The 25,391-nt window shown below is 45.2% G+C and overlaps 1 long non-coding RNA gene across 1 annotated transcript; it reads left to right on the top strand.

The window, feature by feature from the left end:
- Window positions 1-10,999: 10,999 nt before the first annotated feature.
- Window positions 11,000-25,331, top strand: LOC139265865 (uncharacterized). Its single transcript, XR_011593644.1, has 3 exons — window positions 11,000-11,078; window positions 24,195-24,345; window positions 24,633-25,331. It is a non-coding gene; the product is annotated as an uncharacterized lncRNA (long non-coding RNA).
- Window positions 25,332-25,391: the final 60 nt, after the last annotated feature.

Raw genomic sequence — 25,391 nt, 5'->3', positions numbered from 1 at the left:
ATGATGAGGGAGAAGGTCGAAATTGAGCTGGGCAGACTCTAACATGAAGGATTCATATCACCGGTCAAATATAACGAATGGGCCAGTCCCATTGTTCCTGTGTTGAAGAGTGATGGCACTGTCAGGATTTGTGGAGACTACAAGGTCACGATCAAACGATTTTCGAAACAAGATCACTACCCATTACGAAAGGCTGATGACCTGTTTGCAATGCTAGTCGGTGGGAAGTCGTTCACTAAACTGGATACGACGTTGGCCTATATGACACAGGAGCTGTCAAATCATTGAAGAAACTTACGTGCATCAACACTCATAAAGGACTACAACAGGTGTCCTTTTGGAATTCATTCGGCTGCAGCCGTATATCAGAGGAACATGGAGAGTCTACTGAAGTCCGTCCCTTGAACCATTGTGTTTCATGATGGCATTCTGGTCACAGGTCATGACACTGCTGAACACCTGAACAACCTTGAAGAGGTTCTACATCATCTGGACAAAGTGGAACTCAGGCTGAAACGTTCGAAGTGCGTCTTCATGGCACTGGAAGTCGAATTTCTGGGGAGGAAGATTGCTGCTGATAGCATCAGGTCTACGGACTCGAAAACCAAGACCAACAAAAACGCACCCAGGCCTCAAAATGTGACGGAGCTGCGTTCGTTCCTTGGTCTACTCAACCACTTCACTAATTCTTACCTAGATTGAGCACTTTATTAGAGCCACTGCACATGCTGCTCAGAAAAGGCGACAACTGGATTTGGGGTGTGTCTCAAGATGGAACTTTCGAGAAAGTTAAAAATCTGCTTTGCTCTAACAAGTTTCTGGTACATTATGATCCGTGTAAGTGTCTAGTATTAGCCTGTGATGCTTCATCATATGGAGTTGGCTGCGTGCTCCAACAAGCTAATGAGTCGGATAAACTACAACCTGTTGCGTATGCTTCGAAAAGTTTGTCAAAGGCGGAAAGAGCCTATAGCATGGTAGAAAAAGAAGCTTTAGCCTGTGTGTACGGTGTTAAAAAGATGCATCAGTACCTGTTTGGTCTTCGTTTTGAACTTGAAATGGAACACAAGCCACTCATACCTTTGTTTTCCAAAAACAAAGGTATCAATAACAATGCATCGTCCCGCATCCAGAGATGGGCGCTGACATTATCGGCTTATGATTATGTCGTTCGCCATAGACCTGGCACCGAGAATTGTGCCGATGCACTGAGCCATCTGCCTTTGTCCACGCCACAACGTGCAGATCTACTGTTAGTTATGGATGCTTTTGAGAGTGAAGGAACCCTTGTCAATGCTCAACAAGTTAGGACCTGGACCAGACAGGACCCGATTTTATCAGTTGTAAAATGTTGTGTCCTTAGTGGTGATCGGTCTGCTACACCTATGGAAATGTGTGATGAGACCAAACCTTACAACCGTCGCAAAGATAAACTATCCATTCAGTCAGATTGTTTACTGTGGGATAATCATATTGTATGCCTAAGAAAGGCAGAAAGAAATTTGTACGTGATCTACACAGCACTCATCCCGGTATTGTCATGATGAAAGCCATAACCAGGTCTCACGTATGGTGGCCTGGAATTGACTCTGATCTGGAATCATGTGTGCATCAGTGCGACACTTGCATGCAGCTAAGCAAAATACCAGCGGAATCTCCGCTGAGTCTGTGGTCGTGGCCATCCAAACCATGGTCGAGGATCCACATTGACTTTTTGCGTCCTTTCCTGGGTAAGATGCTTTTTGTTGTGGTGGATGCATATTCCAAGTGGATAGAGTGTATAATCATGTCATCCAGTACATCCACAGCTACCATTGAGAGCCTTTGTGTCATATTTGCTACTCATGGTCTGCCTGACATCATTGTGAGCGACAACAGATCTTGCTTCACAAGTTCGGAGTTTCAAGAGTTCATGAAACTCAATGGTATTAAACATGTGAGGTCAGCACCATTCAAACCTGCTTCTAATGGTCAAGCAGAGCGTGCTGTCCAAACAATCAAGCAGAGTATGAAACATGCAACTCAGGGTTCACTACAGACTCGCTTTTCATGCATATTGCTTAGTTACAGGACAAGACCCCACATGCTTACCGGAGTCTTCCCTGCTGAACTATTGATGAAGAGAGGTCTCAAGATCAAGCTCTCTCTCGTCCATCCTGACTTGAACAATCGTGTTGAAAACAGACATCAAAATCAGCAGTGGTATCATGATCGTGCTGCTGTGTCACGCGACTTCTCTGTTAACGATCCTGTGTATGTGCTAAATTATGGTCAAGGTCCCAAGTGGGTCGACGGTACTGTTACGGCCAAGGAGGGTAACAGAGTGTTTATTGTCATGCTGAAGAATGGGCAAACATGCAGGAAACATGTTGATCAGATAAAGCTGCGGCACTCGGATGAACCAGAACAAGTTGAGGAAGACACAATTAGTGATCAACCAACCTATATTCATTCATCGGAGGACTCCGCCATCATCAATGAATCTGGACTTTAAATCTCTGGCATGGTCATTGCCATTCCAATCAGATCGGCTGCCCAGCCTCCAGTCATAACTGACTCAGAACGCTCGCCCAGAACTGGAGTTGAACTGAGACGATCAATTTGTGAGCGGAAAGCCCCGGACCATCTTAACTTGTAACAAGGCTCATACTAAGATCTTGAAGGGGGATGTTGTCATGTATGTATGCTTGGGGTTACTAGACACTAGGGGGTGCCACTGTCGGAGGTCATTGGGCTGTACGCATGCGTGTGCGGGCCAGATATATAAAGCAAGCCACCATGTAATGTCGGCATTTTGGGCCCGAATAAAGTTGAGCCAGGTTTGCACCTGAGTGAGTTTACAGTATTCAGTCTATCGAGTTATTACATACATAACAAACACTGAATTCAATGGGAGGAATGTTAACCCCCAGAACGGGTGGGAGGGGAATTCATAGAAACATAGAAAAGTACAGCACAGAATGAGACCATTCGGCCCATCAAGTCTGCAAAAAAAATCTGAAACCCGACCCCAACCCACCTCCAACTTCCACTTTAGGTTTTAATGGAAACGGGTCGGAGGGCTCTCTGGAGGCTAATCCTGAACTTAACTATTTTAATGATGCTGCATGCCTCACATTTTAACTCCGTTTTAAATTTATCGCTGGTCCCGTGCCTTGGGAAACCCAGCAGCTTAAGGAAGGTGAGAACTGTGGGAACAGGCCCAGCCCCCCCATTAAGCACGGTCCCCTGATGCAAACCTGTAAACTACCCCTCAATTGGATCCCTCCTATGTCCTGTCCCCTTCCGATGTCCGCTCCCCTTCCGATATCAGCTCTCTTCCCGATATCCAATCCCCCTCCCGATGTCTTCTCCCCTCCCAATATCCAACCTCCTCCCGATATCAGCTCCCACCCAACGTCAGCTCCCTTCCCGATATCAGCTCCCTTCCCGATGTCCGAACCTCTCCCGAGGTCCGCTCCCCTCCCGATATCCGACCTCTCCCATTATCAGCTCCCTCCCATTTCAGCTTCCCTCCCAATGTCCACTCCTCGGCTCAGCCTGGAGCAACAGGCCTACCTGCCCGACAGCCTGCCTTTCAATCTAACTGGCTGTGGCCAGAAAACAGAGAAGAAAAATTAAATCAGGTCCAGCCGTTAAATTCGGTAAGACCTCCGGGAAACTCGTACTTCCGGGTTTCCCGGCCACTAAACCTCCTGCATGCTCTCTTCCCACCTCACAGTTATTATTGGGGCCAATCTTTCTCAATTTTGTATTGGTGTTATCTTCTATTGCTCTTGTAGCTCGGCAAGCATGTCTGGTTTTCTCCCACCTGTTCATCACCTAAGTATTCCCCGATGGTATGATTAACTGACAGATTAGCTAACAACTACCAGATCTATCTTTCTTAGTACAGGGTATTGTTGATCTATAGCAAATTAAATGGTATGTATTGAAGGGAAGGTACGCTTGCGGTCTTCCGCGAGAGTTGGGCACCAGAGGGACTGGAGTCTGTCATCATCCCTGGCAACCAAACTTTAATTTGACCGTTTAATGTTTAAAGTCTAATTTGTTTAATTGTCGGTTCTAGTGCACCCCCCCCCCATTAATCAGGGCGCACTTGATTTAATGATTTATTGATTTACAGATACAACCAAAAATAGTTGTATCGAAGGGAAACTGCTCTGGCCTTGCCTACATCGAAGGGCTAGGATCGGAGCACGGTGATCCTGGTGGGTGGCTTTATGAGAATATTGGGATCACTTCCACAAACTACTTAATCTCTTTCTCAAGATGTTGTAAGGTAATAAACTTCCAGGCTGCACATACATCAGAGGGAAAAAAAGCTTTACAACATAGAGTGCAGGTCAGTGGCTACAATATGGACTCCAGATGCTTGTTTTCACACATACAAAATCAAAGTCCCAAACCTAACCAGACTTTGATTTTTTTGCCTTTCTTTGATTTATTGCTTATCTTTTTTTTATTTTTGGAGTGTGTCTGTTCACCAAGGTGACTGATGGGGAGGTCACAGTGCTAAGAAATTGAACTTTTTTGTGGTTTGCTTCTGATGACACAGGTCACATGCAATGCAGTGCTCGCTCTATATCACCCTGTCAAAGTGTCTAAAGTCTAATATTAGAAAAAGATTTCAGCAGTTCTGTTCCCCTATTTCCAACACTATTATGATTCATTACATATCTTAAGTTTCTTTGAATAAGATTGCTGAATTACTGCAGAATATGATGGTATTTTTGTGTTGCATGTTAATGTCTACAAGAACCTGAGGTAAAACTGCTCAAATTCATTTCAAGTTAACCAACAGAAAAAAAATAATTTTAACCCACTCCTCTCGGTTAGAATGGATTCTAGGTGGCAAAGTAAAACAAACTGCTTGTTCCATATGGATCCTGATGATTAGTCACATTCAAAATGTTAACCTATCTTTCTTTTTCAGATGTTGAAAAAAACCTGTATTTCCAACATTTTTTTTAACAGATGCCAATATTCATGGCTTTCCATTATAACCTCTAATGATGACTTGTGCAACAATATTGATGTAATTAGCAGACAGACAAACACCTGGAAATAATTGGAGCTGCTGGTGTTAAACTCGGTCACATTAATGTTTAAGTACTCAAAATGGTTGACAGCAGTCCTGAGACACTGGGGCAGAATTTTGCATCATTAATCCCTACCACATGCACTAATTCATGAGACATAACAGCACAGAAAAAGGGACCGGGTCTTCTAAGACTTGGTCTGCATCTTTTGTGCCTTTCCGGTGGGCCAGAGAGCAGACACAGGAATTACCCCAAAAACAGACATGAGCTTTATAATATTATAATGACACAAAATGACATAATTGTGTCTTCAATATCATTTCTGTCACCGCCCACCTTGGTTACACATGAGCTCTGTCTGAAACGTGAGGGATGTTCTGAGTCATAGATACACAAATGGTAAATAACCTCCAGAGATTGCTGTGAGTGGTCCTACTGTTCATGATGGCTAGTTTGAACTCCCGCTGGGATGAGCTGGCAATCCCACCGTGGTGTCCTTGTTGTAGGCCCTGCATGTCAGCCACTTGGTCATTTTGGGTGGAAAGTGGCAGCTGGTTGGTAAAGTGGGGGAAATGGAGATCAGGCAGCTGAAGGTCGCCCAGTGGCACCAAGTTAAATCTGGGAGAGGGGGTGTAGCGAGAGTCTGATGCTAGTGTGGGGAGGAGTCTAGGGCAGCAGACCCTCAGACTTTCTTTGTGGGACCCAGAGAAACACTCCTGCTCTTCGTGACCCAACTAGGAAAATGTTTAAACTTTCCAAAGAGGGTTTTAATGATTTCGCCATGGTGACCCACTCAGAGGTGGATTAAAATGCCATCAGGTGCCCAGGTACATCATGAGATCCCAATTTGCATTTATTAATTAGACTACTGCCAGAACCTCATCTGCCAACAATTGCACTAAAATGGGGAATTAGTGAGAACAGACCAGGGTAAGGAGCTACTCTATTTTAACTGTTCCCTCATTCTTTACCCACCAATCAGGGAGAATTAGAATTTGCCCCTATAGTTTTTGAAGTGCTTAAAATAGTGACTGAAATGGTTATGCAAGGATTAACATGCTTGAACAATTGTACCTCCTTACTGGAAATCTATTGTGAAACTAAATGATGTTTATGCAAAGCAGGGTGATTATAAGCTAGTGACGGGTATTGAAGCGAATGAAGAGTTGCAATACATCTTACCACCTTACCATGGTTGGTGTGAAATAGTTGATTATATATAGATTTACATAGAACACAAGGGGTGATGGAAAGAAAAGTCAGAAAGTTATACGAAGTCTCCAGCCAAAAAATACTGAATACAAGAGGTATACGTCTGGGTATTATTGTCTTTGTTAGTCATAACAACTGTACTATTGGTGGAATACATTGCATTAATTTCCAAGGACGCCATATAATTTATTCTTTCCACCCATTTCTTGCATGCTGCCAAATTATTGTTCAGAGTAAGTGGTTTTTTTGCAATAATATACAATGACAAAGATACGGGGGGGTGGGGTGAACATAAAACAACCACTATCACTAGAGAAAAAGTACTAGACAAACTAATGAGATTAAAGGTGGACAAGTCCCCTGGACCTGATAGCATGCACCCTCGGGTCTTAAAAGAGGTGGCTACATTGATAGTGGATGCATTGGTTAGAATCTACCAAAATTCCCTGGATTCTGGTGAGCTCCTAGCGGACTGGAAAACTGCAAATATAATATCCCTATTTAAGAAAGGAGGGAGACAGAAAGCAGGAAACTTTAGATCAGTTAGCCTAACTTCTATCATTGGGAAAATGCTGGAGTCTATCTTTAAGGAAGTAATAGCAGGACATTTAGAAAATCATAATGCAGTCAAGCAGAGTCAGCATGATTTTATGAAAGGGAAATCATGTTTGAAAAATTTTCTGGAGTTCTTTGAGGGTGTAACGAAGAGGGTTGATAAAGAGGAACCAGTAGATGTCATGTATTTGGATATCCATAAAGCATTTGATAAGGCGGCACATAAAAGATTACTACACAAGATAAGAGCTCACGGGGTTGGGGTAATATATTAGCGTGGATAGAGGATTGACTAACTAACAGAAAACAGAGAGTTGAAATAAATGGGTCATTTTCAGTTTGGCAAATAATAACTAGTGGGGTGCCACAGGGATCAGTGCTGGGGCCTCAACTATTTACAATGTATATTAATGACTTGGATGAAGGGACCGAGTATAATGTAGCCACATTTGCTGATGTTACAAAGATGGGTGGGAAAGCAAGTTGTGAGGAGGATGCAAAAAATCTACAAAGGGATATAGAGAGGCTAAGTAAGTGGGCAAAAATTTGACAGATGGAGTATAATGTGGGAAATGTGCGGTTATCCACTTTGGTAGGAAAAATAAAAAATCAAATTATTATTTAAATAGGGAGAGATTACAAAATGCTGCAGTACAGAGGGATCTGGAGGTCCTTGTACATGAAACACAAAAAGTTAGCATGCAAGTACAGCAAGTAATTATGAAGGCAAATGGAATGTTGGCCTTTATTGCAAAAGAGATGGAGTATAAAAGTAGGGAAATCCTGCTACAACTGTACAGAGCTTTGATGAGACCACACCTGGAGTACTGCTTACAGTTTTGGTCTCCTTATTTAAGGAAGGATATACTTGCATTGGAGGCAGTTCAGAGAAGGTTCACGAGGTTGAATCCTGAGATGAAGGGGTTGTCATGTGAAGACAGGTTGAGCAAGTTGGGCCTATACTCATTGGAGTTTAGAAGACTAAGAAGTGATCTTATTGAAATGTATATGATTCTGAGGGGGCTTGACAGGGTAGATGCAGAGAAGATGTTTCCCCTCGTGGGGGAATCTAGAACTGGGGGCATAGTTTCAGAATAAAGGGTCGCCCATTTAAAACGGAAATGACGAGGGATTTCTTCTCTCAGATGGTCGTGAATCTGTCGAATTCTCTGCCCCAGAGAGCTGTGGAGGTTGGGTCATTGAATATATTAAGGTTTTTGAATGATAAGGGAGTCAACGGTTATGGGGAGTCGACAGAGAAGTGGAGTTGAGGCCAGTATCTGATCAGCCATGATCTTATTAAATGTCGGAGCAGGCTCGAAGCGCCAAATGGCCTACTCCTGCTCCTATTTCTTAAGTTTTTATGTATTAGCGTAATTAATCTTATTATTGCTGACATAAATGCCCTGAAATTTTGGCCTCTCCGGGTGCCTCCCCAGGAGAAGAGCCTTCGTGGGTGGAGATTTGGGCTATTTGCCCAGCGAATGTTGTTCAAAGTCTTCAAAGCCTGTTAAAAGGCGTAAGAATTTTAATATAGTAAAAACAAATGTTATTACTTATTTTTATATTAAAAACTCTGAGAAGATAATTTTATTTTAACACTATTAAAACCTTTTATTTTTAATTGTAAAAATAAATTTTCTCTAAAACATTTAATTTAATGCAATTTCTATTAATTTTAAAAAAGCAAAGTGATTTTTTATTTATATTTGTGTCTTATTTTATTTTAGGGGTATCTTCATTGATAGTAATCTGAGCCCGGAGCTCCCATTACTATCAATGAGAATACTACATTATGATTGGGGGTCCAGGCCCACGTGATCCCAGGAAGTGCTTACATTTCTGGGATGCGTGGGCCTCTGCGCTGGGCTGCGCAGCTAAACCTCGGACCCGAAATGTTCGTTGGAGAGGGACCACCAGGTACTTTCGGATTTTTTGAGGGGTTGGAGACATCCGCCCGCAGCAAGCCTCCGACCGCAATTTTTGGCCCAATATATTGACGTGTCCAATGTGTGGTGCATTATTAGCCTTCATAATTCAATAACTATTGCTACAGAAGTTAGGGAATGTTTATCTGACTATTTACTGAAAGTTGTGCTGTTCCTTACTTGAGCTGAAACCTACACTTTTTGACACTACAAGGACTGGATTCAATGTTCCACTAGTATTACAATTGAAGAAGGATGACCAGCAAGAGAAGGCTACCCATGATATAAGGTAGTAAAGCAACTTCTAGGAACATGGGAGCAGGAGTAGGCCATTTGTCCCCTCAAGCCTGTTCCGCCATTGAATCAGATCATGCTTGATCTGTAACTCAACTGCTGTGATACCCTTACCTAGCAAACATGTATTAATCTCAGTCTTTAAAATTTTAATTGATATAGCATCAATGGCCTTTTAAGGGAGTGAGTTCCTTCTCACAATGTTGAAAATTAAAATGATTTTGCAAAGATGATATCGTCTAGCATGCCTTGATCAAGAATTAGTTACAGTAAAGGCTCTCTTTGATGGGCCGAGTATAAAAATGCTAATGTATGTAATCATTAACAATCCTCAGAAAGGAGTGTATTTTGAAATTGGTGTGACATGTGAATCTGCTCTGCCAAAACATAACTCATTGTGTTGTGATTTCCTATGGTCAATGTGGCCACATGTCAACTCGTTAAACAACTGCCATGTCAATTTTATATGCTATGCAAGGTTGCCAAAGTTAGATGCTAAAGACAATCTTCAAAAATGTACTTTTACATCAAAGGAATTCAAGATATAAAACACAAGAATATTTCAGTGTTTAGCAGTCCTGTCACTGCTGATCTACATTTGGATGCATTCAATTCCATAAGCAGATGACTTATGTATTGCCAGCGACTGTCATTTCAAACATTCATCAGATAGGGCTAAGAGAACAGTTGATTCTTTCAATTGATTCTTTACAGTGTCAGTGTAGCTTAGATGTAGCACTCTTGCATTTGAGTTAGAGATTGTCATTTTTTTTTGCATGAGAAAATAGTGTTGGAAAGAATCTGAACTATAATGGATGTGTTGTGGCAAGATAATTTGAGCAAAAATTCATGTCTATTGCTGGTTTTTAGCACTGCATTTGGGAAGTTATTGGTAGTAGCATATGCCATTTGGCATAACATCAGCTCCAGTGGTGTAATATAGGTGAATGAATGAATGAATCTAATGAGGGTCTTTCAGGAGTAAACAACATGTGGACAACATTTGAGTTAATAAAGAAGGAGCGATTTTAGAATCTTTGTCATCTATTTGAGAGAGCATGAGAGAAGCTTAAAGTTAAATCAAAAGAAATCTCAGTTACGCCTTACATTCACAGGTCATTCATTACCTGTTGGTAGGTTGAAACCAGCTTTAAAGAAAGTTAAATCTATCCTCCAGACACCTAACCTAAATGGTTACTTTTCACTTAATAGCCATCTTTCAAAGTTTGTGCCTCAGTTTTCAATGGTACTTTAATCACTAAGATATTTAGAAGATAAATGTCTTGCGTTTCATTAGCTACAGACTCACGACCAAGTTGTAACCATCCAGTTCTTATAATGTGATGATGCATCAGAATCAGATCTATTTGCAGTTTATATGCAAATAGAACAGTCAGTGGAATATACTTTGAGATTACATAATCAAACAGATTGGAACAATGCAAATTGAGAAATAAATAGGTTCCTTACTGTATTGGTGTGAGCAGTTTTAGAATACACATATGGAACAGAAGGTTGGCTAGAAACTTCTGAGCAAATGCAACTGGGAAGAGACAGCACAATACCAGTGCTATCGATGACTGCACTTACGTGTCCATTTACTTCAATTTTCAGAATTTGAATATGTTAATTATTCTGTAAATGCTCCTTTCCATAAAGTGGGTAACCTTAGGGAGTGTTTGCATGTGAATCCCAGCTGACAGAAACTTAAACTTCTGCACAGAGTACTTAATAAAAGTGGATTTAAACAGAATCGTTTATTTGGGAATTTGGAGGGCTGGATTTTCCAGTCCTTTGCGCTCCGGGTCTTGCCCTGGAGTGGCATGAAATGGGGCGGTGAGGTTTCCTGCATCCTGTCGTGAGCTTCGGGTCGGGTTTTGCGCTGGAAGAGCTGCGCCGGGTGTGCAACGCCTCTCGTTGCGACACCGTCCGAGTTTTGACTCGAACCTGACCCGTAAGTCTGGAATCGAGCCTCGCAATGAGCACCTGGGAAACAAGAGCGATCCAGCCATGTCGGCAGCAGTGATGAAGGTAAAGTGCTGTAAAGGTAAGTGCAAGTGTTTGTTCTTTTAATTTTCTTAGCGATTTGTGTTGTGGTGGTGTTTTTACGGGTTTTTTTTAAGGTTTACTCCCCCTACCCCCTGCCCGCCCAAAGCCTCTCTCAGAGCACACACAGCCCGGCACTTTAGTTTGCAAATTTCCCATTTTTGCACCTTGAAAGTTGCACAATGCCTCCCTTCGCGCTGCACATCCTGGTGCAGGACCTAAATGGCGAAAATTCCTGACTAAAGCGCAACCTATTCCCGGCCGGTAACTTTCCCGCCCTGCTTCCGTTTTCGCCTAAAATCCGGCCCTGGGAATTCGGAGAAGAGGGGAACGGACCTAATTAGAGGAGGTATCAGCGGCGGTGGAACCTTCGACGATTTCCAAAAAACACAAGGACAGCAGGTAGGTGATTGGTTGGTGAGTGTTAAGGTTTTTTTTTCTCTGTTTCCTCACTAACCTGGGACTGTGGTTTAAACTAGGTGCACGAAAATATAAAATATAAACTAGTTAAACTAATTAATGTAACTATAAATAATCATTGAATAAAAACTTTAACTAATTAAATAAATAAAATAAGGCTAGACTAAGATATGGTAGGGCAGATTGTGTGTCTGGACTGCAGTATGTGGGAGTTTGTGGACAGCGAGACTGTCCCGAGCAAGCACCTCTGCAGGAGATGTCTCCATCTTGAATCTCTCCAGCTTAGAGTCATTGAGCTGGAGTGCGAATTAGAGACAGTCCGATACTTAAGGGAGGGGGAGGAATTTCTGGGCAGTTTTATCCAGAATACAGTCACACCCCAGAGGAAATCATAGGTTCAGGAAAAGGAGGATGTGACTGTTAGGGAGCCAGGTAGGAGGGATTTAGGAGAGGTTGAGAAGGAGGTCCTGCTGACACTGGTCCTGTCCAACAGGTACGATGTACTCGCGACCTCTGAGGACAAGGAGAAAGACTGCAGGGAGGACAACCACAATGCAGACCAAAGCACCGTGGCTCAGAGGGCTGTCCAAGGGGGTTGGGGAGGGGAAGAGCAGAATAGGGATGTGGTAGTGATAGGGGACTCTATAATTAGGGGGATAGATAGCGTCCTCTGCAGCCAAGAATGAGAATCCCAAAGGGTGTGTTGCCTACCCAGTACCAGGGTAAGGTATATCTGATGGCAACTGGAAAGGAACTTGGAAAAGGAAGGCGTAAATTCCATTGTCATGGTCCATGTTGGAACAAACGACATAGGTAGGAACAACTGCTGAAAGAGTATCAGGAGTTAAGCTCTAAATTAAAAAGCAAGACCTCGAGGGTAATAATCTCTGAATTATTGCCAGAGCCACGTGCAAATTGGCATAGAAGCAGACAGATCAGGAGAATTAACATGTGGCTAAAGGGCTGGTGTGGGAAAGAGGGGTTCCTTTTCATGCGACATTGGCAGCAGTTCTGGGACAGGAAGGAGCTGTACCGATGGGACGGGCTCGACCTGAAATTGGATGGGATCTGTGTCCTAGCGGAAGGGGTAAATAGAGAGCTGGCAAAGGCTTTAAATGAGTTAGATGCAGGGAAGGATCGACAAGAAACATAACCAATCTAAATATAAACAAAACAGGAAAGAATAAAGTAAGGGAGGACATTGATGGCAAGAAAATAAATAGAGTTATACAACAGGAGTCTAAAAAGATGGTTAAAAATAAAGTGAGAGGAAATCCGATTTAAAAAAAAATCAAGTACAGCAATGCACACAGTGTCTGTTATGTATGGAGAAAGAGTCAGACTGAACACTGTGAGCTCAAAGTAAAGTGTGACCTTAGTCTTTTATTGCAGGTCTCCAGAGTGCCTCTCCAACCTGTGAGGCCTCCTTAAATACTTGTGCTCCCAAGGGATTATGGGATCCCTTGGGACTCCAGGGGATGAGTCCTCTGGTGGCTGTACAGAGTAAATGCAAGTTTACATATATAACAACACTCCCCCGAAAGTCAATAGTGTAACTATTTACAATGTGAGTCGATCTGGGGCCCTTCTTGCTCTAGTTGATCGTCTCGGTGTGAAAGCTGGTATTGTTGAATCATTTGTTGGACCCTCGCTGGGCTGCTGTGCAGCTGGCCTTGCTGGGCTGCCTGGTGTGTTGGGTCCTGCTGTGCTGCTGTGGATGATGGGTTCTGCTTCGTGGTCAACCGTGGTGCCGGTTGTCACTGGTGTGTATGTTGGGGTATCAAAAAACGTAGGGTCCAAAGTGGGTTGCTCTGGATAGTCCGTGAATCTGAGTTTGATTTGGTCCAAGTGTTTCCGGTGAATGAATCCATTTGAAAGTTTGACCCGAAACACGCTGCTCCCCTCTTTGGCCACGACAGTGCCGGGAAGCCACTTGGGACCTTGTCCATAATTCAATACAAATACAGGATCATTGATTTCAATCTCGTGTGACACATTTGCGCTATCATGGTATGTACTTTGTTGAAGCCGCCTGCTCTCTACTTGTTCATGTAGATCAGGGTGAATTAACGAGAGCCTTGTCTTAAGTGCTCTTTTCATGAGCAGTTCAGCAGGTGGGATCCCAGTGAGTGAGGGGGGTCTCGTGCGGTAGCTAAGCAGGACTCGGGATAGGCGAGTCTGCAGCGAGCATTCAGTTATCCACTTCAAGCCTTGCTTGACGGTTTGCACTGCTCTCTCTGCCTGACCATTGGACGCTGGTTTAAACGGGGCAGATGTGACATGTTTGATCCCATTACGGGTCATGAATTCTTTGAACTCAGCACTGTAAAACATGGCCTGTTGTCGCTCACCAGGACACCGGGTAGGCCGTGTGTGGCAAACATGGCCCGCAGGCTTTCAGTAGTGGCAGTGGACGTGCTACCGAAATTATCTCGCATTTAATCGACTTGGAGTATGTGTCTACAACCACAAGGAACATTTTATCCTAGAACGGGCCTACATAGTTGACATGTAACCTAGACCACGGTTTGGAGGGCCAAGACCATAAACTTAGCGGTGCCTCCCTGGTACATTGCTTAACTGCGAGCATGCATTACATCTGTGAACGCAGGACTCTAAGTCCATATCGATACCGGGCCACCAGACATGGGATCTAGCTATCGCTTTCATCATTACGATGCCTGGGTGGGTACTGTGGAGGTCATTGATGAAGGTGTCTCTACCCTTCATGGGAACCACTACACGATTGCCCCACAAAAGGCAGTCTGCCTGTATAGACATTTCATCTTTGCGCCGCTGGAACGGCATTATCTCTTCCTACATTTCCACTGGGACACTGGACCAGCTCACGTGAAACACACAGCTTTTGTGTAGGGATAATAAGGGATCCTGGCTCGTCCAGGTTTTGATCTGCCGGGCAGTGATGGGTGATTGCTCACTCTCAAATGCTTCCATAATCATGGCTAAATCTGCGGGCTGCGCCATTTCCAATCCGTGGTGGGCAATGGCAGTCTATTGAGAGCATTGGCGCAGTTTTCTGTGCCTGGCCTGTGGCGGATGGCGTAGCTGTATGCGGACAACATGAGTGCCCATCTCTGGATGCAGGCCGATGCGTTGGTATTTATCCCTTTACTCTCGGAAAACAGGAATATGAGTGGCTTATGGTCAGTTTCCAATTCGAATTTTAGCCCAAACAGGTATTGATGCATTTTCTTTACCCCATAGACACACGCGAACGCTTCTTTCTCAATCGTGCTGTAGGCTCTCTCAGCCTTAGACAGACTGCTGGATGCATAAGCAACCGGTTGCAGTTTCCCAAAATCATTAGCTTGTTGCAATACACACCCGACACCAAATGATGACGCATCACATGCTAGTACCAAACGCTTACATGTATCCTACAACACAAGCAATTTGAGGATAACAATTTTCTCATTTTTACAAAGGCATTTTCTTGGCTTTTGCCCCAAATCTATTCATCCCTTTTTTGTTGTAAGACATGCAGTGGTTCTAACAGTGTGCTGAGACCCGGTAAGAAGTTACTAAAGTAGTTCAGGTGTTCTAGAAACTACTGCAGCTCCATTATGTTCTATGGCCTTGGTGCATTCTCAATTGCCTCCGTCTTCGCGTTGGTAGGCCTGATGCCGTCCGCCGTAATCCTCCTTCCCAAGAACTCCACTTCAGGTGCCATGAAAATGGACTTAGAGCGTTTTAACCTGAGCCCCACGCAGTTGAGTCAACTAAGAAGCTCCTCCAGGTTCTGTAGATGCTCAGTTGTGTTCTGACCTGTGACCAAGATGTCATCCTGGATGACCACGGTGTGTGGGACCAACTTCGGTCAGCTTTCCATGTTTCTCTGCAATATCGCCATCGCTGATCGAATTCCAAATGGGCATCTGTTATAAATAAAAAGACCTTTGTGCGTATTGATGCAGGTGAAGCCCTTCGATGATTCCTCCAGTTCCTGTGTCATGTAGGCTGAAGTCAGATCCAGCTTCGTGAACGTCTTTCCTCCCTCCAGCGTTGCAAAGAAGTCATCGGCTTTTGGTAATGGGTATTGGTCCTGCAGGGGAGAAACAATTGATCGTCACTTTGTAATCACCACAGATGGTGCCGTCTCCCTTGAGGACCGGAACTGGCCCACTCGTTGATCTCGATTGGTGAAATGATGCCCTCTCGTTGCAGCCGGGCTAGCTCAATCTCTACCCTTTCTCTCATCATGTACCATACTGCTCTCGCCTTGAGATGGATGGGTCGCTCCCCTGAATTAGATGGATCTTCACTTTTGCTCCTTGGAATTTTCCAATGCCTGGTTCGAACAGCGAAGGGAACTTATTTAAGACCTGGGCACACGAAGTGTCGTCAGCGGGCAATAGCGCTCGGATGTCGTCCCAGTTCCAGCGTATCTTTCTCAGCCAGCTCCTGCCGAGCAGCATGGGATCATCGCCCAGTACCACCCAGATTACAGTAGCACTGCCAATTACGGGAATCAGTTCTTTCATGTAAGTTTTTAGTTTCGTACGAATTGGAGTTAAGACTGGCCTTGAGGCCTTGTTGCACCACAATCTTTCAAAAGTCTTTTTGCCCATGATGGACTGGCTCACGCCCATATCCAGTTCCATTGACACCGGGAGTCCATTTAGTTCAACATTCAGCATTATCGGGGGATAATTCGTGATGAATGTGTGCACCCCATGTACCTCTGCCTCCTCGGTCTGAGGCTCTGGTTCGTCATGATCCTCCGTGGATCTGTCCTCCTCTGCAACATGGTGGTTTGAAAGTTTAACCGGATTAGCAGCTCGCCTGCACATACATTGGAAGTGTCCCATTGTTCGGCAGCCCTTGTAAACTTACCTTTGAATCTGCATGAATGGAAACGATGATCACTCCTGCAGAACCAACTAGGTGTTAATGGCCTTGCATTCATCACCCTTAATGATGGACTCTGAGACATCTGTGTGACCTGCCCTGTCCGTTGCGATGCAAAAACAACATCACTTTGTTCACAGTGCTTGTAGCAGCACTTGTGTGCTGAGAGATTTGCTTAGTATTGTCACTGGTAGCAATGAACGCCTGGGCTATCTCTATGGCCTTACTCAAGGTTGGAGTCTCTACAGTCAAAAGTTTGCAAAGTATGGTTTCGTGGCCAATGCCAAGTCCGAAAAAGTCTCTGAGCATGTGCTCCAAATGTCCTTCAAATTTTCAATGTCCTGCAAGGTGTCTTAGCTCGGCGACATAACTTGCCACTTCCTGGCCTTCAGACCTTTTGTAGGTGTAGAATCGGTACCTCTCCATCAAAACGCTTTCCCCTTCTGGTTCAAATGCTCTCGGACCAGGGTATACAAATCATCGTACGATTTCTCCGTGGGTTTCGCTGGAGTGAGCAGATTCTTTGAGGTCATACGTTGGTGCCCCACAGACGGTGAGGAGAATCACCCTTCGTTTGGCAGCATTCTCTTCCCCATCTAGCTCGTAGCCACGAAGTATTGGTCGAGTCGCTCCACAAAAGTTCCTCAGTCATCTTTCTCTGGGAATTTCTCCAAGATGCCCACTGTTCTCTGCATCTTTGGGTTTGCTATCTGTACCTCATCACCAGTTGTTATGTATGGAGAAAGAGTCAGACTGAACACTGAGCTCAAAGTAAAGTGTGACCTTAATCTTTTATTGCAGGTCTCCAGAGTGCCTCTCCAACCTGTGCGGCCTCCTTAAATATCTGTGCTCACAAGGGATTATGGGATCTCTTGGGACTCCAGGGGATGAGCCCTCTGGTGGCTGTACAGAGTATATACAAGTTTACATATATAACACTCCGCAATAAAACAGGGGTGTTGGTGGCAATCATGCATTGAGAGGAACCAGACGTAATAGAGATTACTGAGACATGGCTCCAGAAAAATCAGGACTGAGAATTGAACATTGCAGGGTATAACATATTTAGAAAAGAAAGAAAGAGAAAAAGGGGAGGTGGCGTAGCTGTACTTATTAGGGATAACATAATGGCCGTGGAAAAAGTGATGCAGCTATCAGCACGAGAAAAGTAGAATCCGTATGGATAGAGATCAATGGTTGGATTTTCGGCTCGTTTGCACCTCGGTTAGTGCCCCGGTGTGACATTAAATGGTATTCTTGGGAGTTATGCCGGGCATCCAGGATTTAGCACCTGGCTGTAAGACTCAGCTATTGGTTTGTACTGGCGCAAAAACTTACCGCCCTGTCCTCAGTTTTCAGCATGATTATGATGTCAATCATTATGCAAGGCTGCGCTAGCGCTGCTGATGGAACTTTCGGACTTCATGCTTCATTTAACGCCCGCCCCAGGAAACGTCTGAAAAAAACAAGTGGTCCCAGGGTGCAGCAGGCGCTATTGGTGGCATATTTAAATGGAGGCTGGAGGATCTTATATCGCAGTTGTCAGTGAAGTTACAATTGTGCGCAGTATGCTGTGTGAGGCTCCGAGTTGCAAACGGCACGTTTATGTGCCATGACACTTTGCTTACAAGGTCAGTGAGAGATTTCAAAGGGGGTAATACTAGTTCACCAACGTATCATGCTGATTGCTGCTGGCAGACGGCTTCAAGCTGGAAGAAGGGTTCTTGGCCATGTTGGGCCACGGATTCAAAGAGGTCACAGTCGTATGGGGAGGCGACCTTACCGCCACGCGGGTACTTAACATTGAGCTAACCCAGACTGTGGATTTTGCAGTACTTATCCTCTCTCTGTTACCTGGACCCATCTTCTGCATGGGTGGTCGATCTTCTGGCGGTACCAATAATACCTGCAATCCTCCTTTCCAGGGGTGTTAATGGCTGCCGGACCGCCACCGGTTTTCAACTGCTCTCGGTGGTTGTCGGACAACTTCTTATGCAAAGATGGCAATAGAAATTTTTAAGAGAGGGGCCTTCTGCTGTTGTGGCGCACACAGATAATCACATTTACAATTCAAGTAATTGTTGTGCATAAATAAAAACATTACTTACTCTAACTACTTGGCAAAAGTCCTGCCACTTTGCCAGCACTGCTTGCGACCCTCTGGATGGACGCCACTGCTGAATCCTGCTGGGCAACATGATCCCAAACTTGAGCCATTGCAGAAGGTTTCAGTTTACGAGCGCCCTTCTTGCCAATCTGTCCCCATCTACTTTTGGCAGTAGCTACGAGGGCATCATTGGTGTCTTGGGTGTACATCAAGGCCCTTTTCCTTTCCAATTCACCATCCATTTTTCATTTTCAAGCTCCTGTGTGGAAGTACTTAGAAATCTCCTTCAAGTTAAAGTGGTCTTTAAAAATGGCTGATCCAGACCAGAACGTGCACTGCGCATGCGTGGGCACACCCGTCACATGAAAAACGGGCGATTTTTTTTTTTTCTTTTTGTTTTGCGCATGAGCAGAACGGACGTTATTTTTAATTGTGAAAATGTTAAGCTCCATCCTTAAAAACTGAGGTATTTTAGCGCTATGCCAAAATTAAAAAATTATTTTCGCGAAACTTGGTACTTTTTTTGGCACTCTCTCGGAATAAAAAATTATCCATTACTCAGAAATAGTGCCAAAAAACGGAGCTATTTTTCAATGTGGAATTTCTAGCCGTATGTCACTCCCAATAACCCAAATTATACAATGAGAAAATCACAACTAAATGAACATAAAACTGATTCCTACAGCAAGCCAATGCAAACTAATCCATTTCTTAAGATGCAACTATTTACAATATGAACAAGTCTACATCAGCTGAACCTTGTGCCAGCCCTTAATGGCTCTTAGCCACACTTTCCCCTCCCCCCCTTTCTGTCAGCCCCCTCCCATGCCTGCTGCTCATCCTCAATGAGGCCTCAGTGCCTGCAGCAAGGCTGCTAGAGAGCTTCTGTTTCGCGGGAGAAGACAATACAGACAGCATCTGTGGACCCCCTGGACCAGCTCTTGGCCTGGAAGGCCCGGCTACGGACTGCTGCGCCTCATAATCGGCAGAAGCAGATGCGCTCAAAGCTGTGATGTGATCAAGGGCACGCGCCACACACTCTGGAATGCCACTGTCGCTACTCGAGGCCACCAGCCTCTGTGTGGGCAATGATGGCCTTGCTGGGGTCCTGAGTTGCATGGACAATCCGTGATGCTGCCTCCGCAACAGTCGGAGTAAGCTTGTCTAAGCTCTCTGGGATCCTTCCCAGTGCATCCATAAGCTCACGGTGTTTTCCCTGGACTTTTCCACCAAGTCCAGTTCTATGTCTGCCTGTCATTGAGCAGACCGGAGAGCTAGCCTGCGAGATTGCCCTCTCACACTGCGTTGCTTTACGTGGCTGGGGCCAGGAGCCTCCGAAGACACAAATCCCTCAAAAATCTCATTGCCGCCAGATGGTAAGTATGGAGACGAGGCAACTGGTAGGCTCTGCGGCTCAGTGATGTTGGTTGTGTCCGCTGCCTCATCATCACCACCATGGCCTGAGGTTAATGCGTCCCGGGAAGGGTGGCGTGATTGTGGCTGATCTTCTGCAAGTTCACGGGGGGCATTTCAGGGACACCCTCAAAGCCTCCCTGATAAAGCGCAACATCCCCACTGACACCTGGAAGGCCATGGCCAAAGACCGCCCTAAATGGAGGAAGTGAATAGAAACATAGAAACATAGAAACATAGAAAATAGGAGCATAGAAACATAGAAACATAGAAAATAGGTGCAGGATTAGGCCATTCGGCCCTTCGAGCCTACACTGCCATTCAATGAGTTCATGGCTGAACATGCAACTTCAGTACCCCATTCCTGCTTTCTCGCTATACCCCTTGATCCCCCTAGTAGTAAAGACTACATCTAACTCCATTTTGAATATATTTAGTGAATTGGCCTCAACAACTTTCTGTAGTAGAGAATTCCACAGGTTCACCACTCTCTGGGTGAAGAAGTTTCTCCTCATCTCGGCCCTAAATGGCTTGCCCCTTTTCCTTAGACTGTGATCCCTGGTTCTGGACTTCCCCAACATTGGGAACATTCTTCCTGCATCTAACCTGTCTAAACCAGTCAGAATTTTAAACGTTTCTATGAGATCCCCTCTCATTCTTCTTAACTCCAGTGAATACAAGCCCAGTTGATCCAGTCTTTCTTGATATGTAGTCCCGCCATCCCGGGAATCAGTCTTGTGAACCTTCGCTGCACTCCCTCAATAGCAAGAATGTCCTTCCTCAAGTTAGGAGACCAAAACTGTACACAATACTCCAGGTGTGGCCTCACCAAGGCCCTGTACAACTGTAGTAACAACTCCCTGCCCCTGTACTCAAAATCCCCTCGCTATGAAGGCCAACATGCCATTTGCTTTCTTAACTGCCTGCTGTACCTGCATGCCAACCTTCAATGACTGATGTACCATGACACCCAGGTCTCGTTGCACATCCCCTTTTCCTAATCTGTCACCATTCAGATAATAGTCTGTCTCTCTGTTTTTACCACCAAAGTGGATAACCTCACATTTATCCACATTATACTTCATCTGCCATGCATTTGCCCACTCACCTAACCTATCCAAGTCACTCTGCAGCCTCACAGCATCCTCCTCGCAGCTCATACTGCCACCCAACTTAGTGTTATCCGCAAGTTTGGAGATACTACATTTAATCCCCTCGTCTAAATCATTAATGTACAATGTAAACAGCTGAGGCCCCAGCACAGAACCTTGCAGTACCCCACTAGTCACTGCCTGCCATTCTGAAAAGTACCCATTTACTCCTACTCTTTGCTTCCTGTCTGCCAACCAGTTCTCAATCCATGTCAGCACACTATCCCCAATCTCATGTGCTTTAACTTTGCACATTAATCTCTTGTGTGGGGCCTTGTCGAAAGCCTTCTGAAAGTCCAAATACGCCACATCAACTGGTTCTCCCTTGTCCACTCTCCTGGAAACATCCTCAAAAAATTCCAGAAGATTTATCAAGCATGATTTCCCTTTTAAAAATCCATGCTGACTTGGACCTATCATGTCACCTCTTTCCAAATGAGCAGTTGTAGGCCATTCGGCCCTTCGAGTCTATCTCAATACCGTATTCTCGCTTTTTTCCCCATACCCCTTGATGCCTTTTGTTTCTAGAAATCTATCTATCTCCCTCTTAAATATATTCAGCGACTTGGCCTCCACAGCCTTCTGTGGTAGAGAATTCCACAGGTTCACCACCCTCTAAGTGAAAACATTTCTCATCCGGGAGGGCGTTGAGCACCTCGCATCTCATCGCCGATAGCATGCAGAAATCAAGCGCAGGCAGCGGAAAGAGCGTGCGGCAAACCAGTCCCACCCACCCTGTCCCTCATCGACTATCTGCACCACCTGTGACAGGGACTGTGGTTCTCGTATTGAACTGCTCAGCCACCTAAAAACTCATTTTAAGAGTGGAAGCAAGTCTTCCTCGTTTCCGAGGGACTGCCTATGATGATGATGATATGATGTACATCTCAATGCAGTCTCTTCAGGTGCCCTATCATTTACATACCCTTACTATCCAAAGGGGGCTTAGCATCACCCCCGACAACTGCCCGAGTTGCTACTCCAATGAAGGCTGATACCTGTTCCTCGACATCAGTAAGTTATAGTATTTGGGATGGCCCCCCACCTGTGCACAGCTGCTCCCTCCTGTTGTGGGAGTGCTTCAACTGCAAAGAGAAAAATAGGAAGGGTTCAGAAAGGGTTACTCTCCTGTTGTGGCTCACATGCCTACCATAGTACAATAGATGAGACTGTGTGAATGTTCCAATGGCTTCCGTTCAATCTGCTTCGATGTTGCATGAGCTTCATGAGCAATTGTTAGGAGGTTAGAGGAATGTAACAGAGGAGCTGTAGGTGATCTTTCTGAGAGTCATAGCAGCAATGGGATTGTGAGGAAGGATGTAAATTAGTGAGTTCAGGTGCATCGATCATTCGAAGGCAATGGGTGCAGAAGTAAGCCTTCATCTTTCTTATGCATTGTGAAACCCACCCCACAGACAGCAATACTTTTAAGAGGGACCATATGCATGAAAGACTTCACATAGTGTGTGAGATTCATGTTAGAAGGCAAGGAGGCATACATAAATGTGAATGGTTCTCACACTGACCATCCTGGTAAGGTCGTTGAATATTTTTTCGACATGGTGTCCCAGTTCTGGGCACAGTGTCTGCAGCAGGGACCTCCTGTGCTATGTTCCTCCACAGCCTCTTAAATACACTTGGGAGTGGTCTGGCTCCCCCAGCAAGATGGTGTGAGGACCACCTCCTCTCCACTGTTTGGACTAAGGCCTCACTCGCCTCGTTACTGAAGTGCCTAGCACGCTGCTTTCCATCCTGCTCCTCCATCTCCACAGAAGTGGCTGAACTGGGGCAGTTTATATGTGCATGCACACAGGAAGTTGCAGCACCCTGCATTAGCATTTGCAGCCGAGGAGAAAAACATTTCTTACTGCGCATGCACAAAATGGTCGCCTTCTTTAATGATACAAGTTTCGGCTTGGGCACACAAAGTTCATTGTGCAATGCCTGCCTTAACGTCAATGCTCCTCCAACTGACATTTTCGTTGAAACTTTCAGTCGAAGGCGCAAACTATTTTCAGGTGCTATCTTTAATGCCTCGCCGCGATTAACGCCCCGAAATCCAAAAAGCCCCAAATCCAGTCCAAAGTTTTTAACCAGCTTGACTCAAACTCTAGGGGCTAAATTTTCCATTATTGTGCAGATCGCCCAAAAATGGGCGTTATTTCCAGCGTTGACATTTATTATGGGTTTTGAGATCGCCGGATTATCGCCCATTTTCAAAATCCCAACTTTCCACTTTATAAAATGGGTGTTACCAGGACCGATGTGAAATGGGCATTAGCAGTACATTTTTTGCCCTTCAACCGTAAACTGTCGGCATCCATAGCAACCCCAATGGAAACGATCATTTCCCGCATTTCAGGAGATCAGGGGTCATCAATACATGTGTAGAAGAGTAAAGAGAGAGAGAGCAGAGAGGAAGTGAAAGCATGTGTGGGTGTGTTGTCTGGTTGTTTGGCTGTTGTGGGAGATAGGAAAGAGATTTTGCAGCAGTAAGAAGAATTGAGAGCACAAAATACTTTGTTTATACAGAGATTTGAGGAAAAAAAATATTATTTACATGGAAGGCATGGAGGAGGCAAGACAGCATGATGTGGAGGGGGAGGAGGCTGGCGAGAGCAGTGAGGTAGGAGAGGAACTCGAAGTGGGAGGACAAAAACGAGCTCGGAGTTTCTCCGACGAGGCAAATGACTCCCTCCTGCAGGAGGTGGAGTCATGCTGGGGTCAACTGACCCGGGGTAGGCGTGGGAAGCCCACCACAAAAGTTTACCAGAAAATTTGGGCCGACAGGCTGAGGTGGTCTCGTCGGTGACGCACGAGGTGCGTGAGAGCAACCAATGCCGCAAGCGCTGGAACAACCTTGTCAGATCCGCCAGAGTAAATATTACATTTATTCACATTTGCTTATATATTTATATAATTTGAATTGTAAGTGTAATGAGTGAATCAATTCAGATCTGATGTATTGCACTTATACCGGGAATGTTTTACTCAAAGCCTACGTTTACAGTGTACGTCTTTAAGTTAATAATGATGTTAATAATAATAATGATTACATCTGTCGGTTATTTGTTGTATAAGTTTCTGTGACAATACCTGTGATTTTATGCAATGATCTTATGCCATGTTGTGCTGTTGTTACCTTTTGCAAAAGAAGCTTTCGAAGAATAGGCCCGAGCAGCAGCGCACGGGTGGCGGCCCACCAGTCATCATCGAGCTGACAGATATCGAGGAGCGGGTGCTGGCACTAGTGGGGAGCCACCCCCGGTCAGCCACGCAAGCAGCAGCAGAACCTGATGTGATGCCACGTGAGTAAAGTATACACTATTGCGTGATGTAAAGTCAATAGATGCCACACCCACTCATATCCGAACGATAATATATGATAGATAATTGATGAAAGTGTTATCTAATTAATGATGGCCTCATGAAAATCATTGTAATGCAGAATTTGGTCATGTTCATGAAATGTGATGTCTGTGATCATTTTGATAGTGGTAGTGCTTTTGTCGTGCATATGCTGTGTGTGGCGTTTGAATCACCCTGTGACACTAGCACTTCCTTCTCCTCTAATAACCTCATTTATGTTTTGTAGCTCAGCCAGCAGCGCAGCCCCAGGCAACACCACCGAGCCAAGGTGCGGATCCAGTGGCGGCCTCAGCGGGGGATGGTGCTGAGGAGCCCCGAATCTCGCCCATGGAGCTGCAGGGTACCTTCTCCACTGATGACCGTATGGACTTTGAGGAGCCTGCAGCGACAAGCTCCATCATCTATACAACCCCGATGACATCGAATACTCCTGTGGGCATGCTACCTCCACCGTGGAGGTAGCAGGCCCAAGCACTTTGCCACAGGACACCCCACGTGTCTCCATGCTGGCTCCGATCCAGCGGAGGTTGGTTCAACGCGGCAGGATTGCTCCATGAGTGGCAGATCTAAGCGGGGACTTGGTTAGTTTGTCCAGGAGGAGTGTTGAAATAGGTTAGCAGATCCTTCAGACAATGGGGGCATATTCCAACAGCTGGTCACCATGCCCATGTACGTGTTGCGGATAGCGGAGGCCCTGGAGGTGATACCCAAGAACACTGCTGCCAGAGGGCTACCAGTGGACCCGGAGCGCGGCACTGAACCCCAGGGTGCCACACCTCCATTGCCAACGACACATGCGAGCCAGGAGGAAGCTCTTGCTTCTGGCTTGGAGGCCGTTCCCTCCTCGGGACCGTCCTCTCCAGTATCCGGATCTGCGGATCTGCCGTCATCCCCCCCAATGAAGCAGTGCCTGAACACTTCGGCAAGGCAGCTTGGAGTCGGGAGGGGAAGGGGAAGGGGTAGAGATGGGGAGGAGAAGCTGGGG

The sequence above is a fragment of the Pristiophorus japonicus genome, chromosome 1 (genome assembly GCF_044704955.1).
Source record: "Pristiophorus japonicus isolate sPriJap1 chromosome 1, sPriJap1.hap1, whole genome shotgun sequence".
NCBI classification, from domain to species: Eukaryota; Metazoa; Chordata; class Chondrichthyes; family Pristiophoridae; genus Pristiophorus; species Pristiophorus japonicus.
The sequence above is the reverse complement of the archived record's forward strand: the minus strand, read 5'-3'. Positions and strand labels throughout refer to the sequence as shown.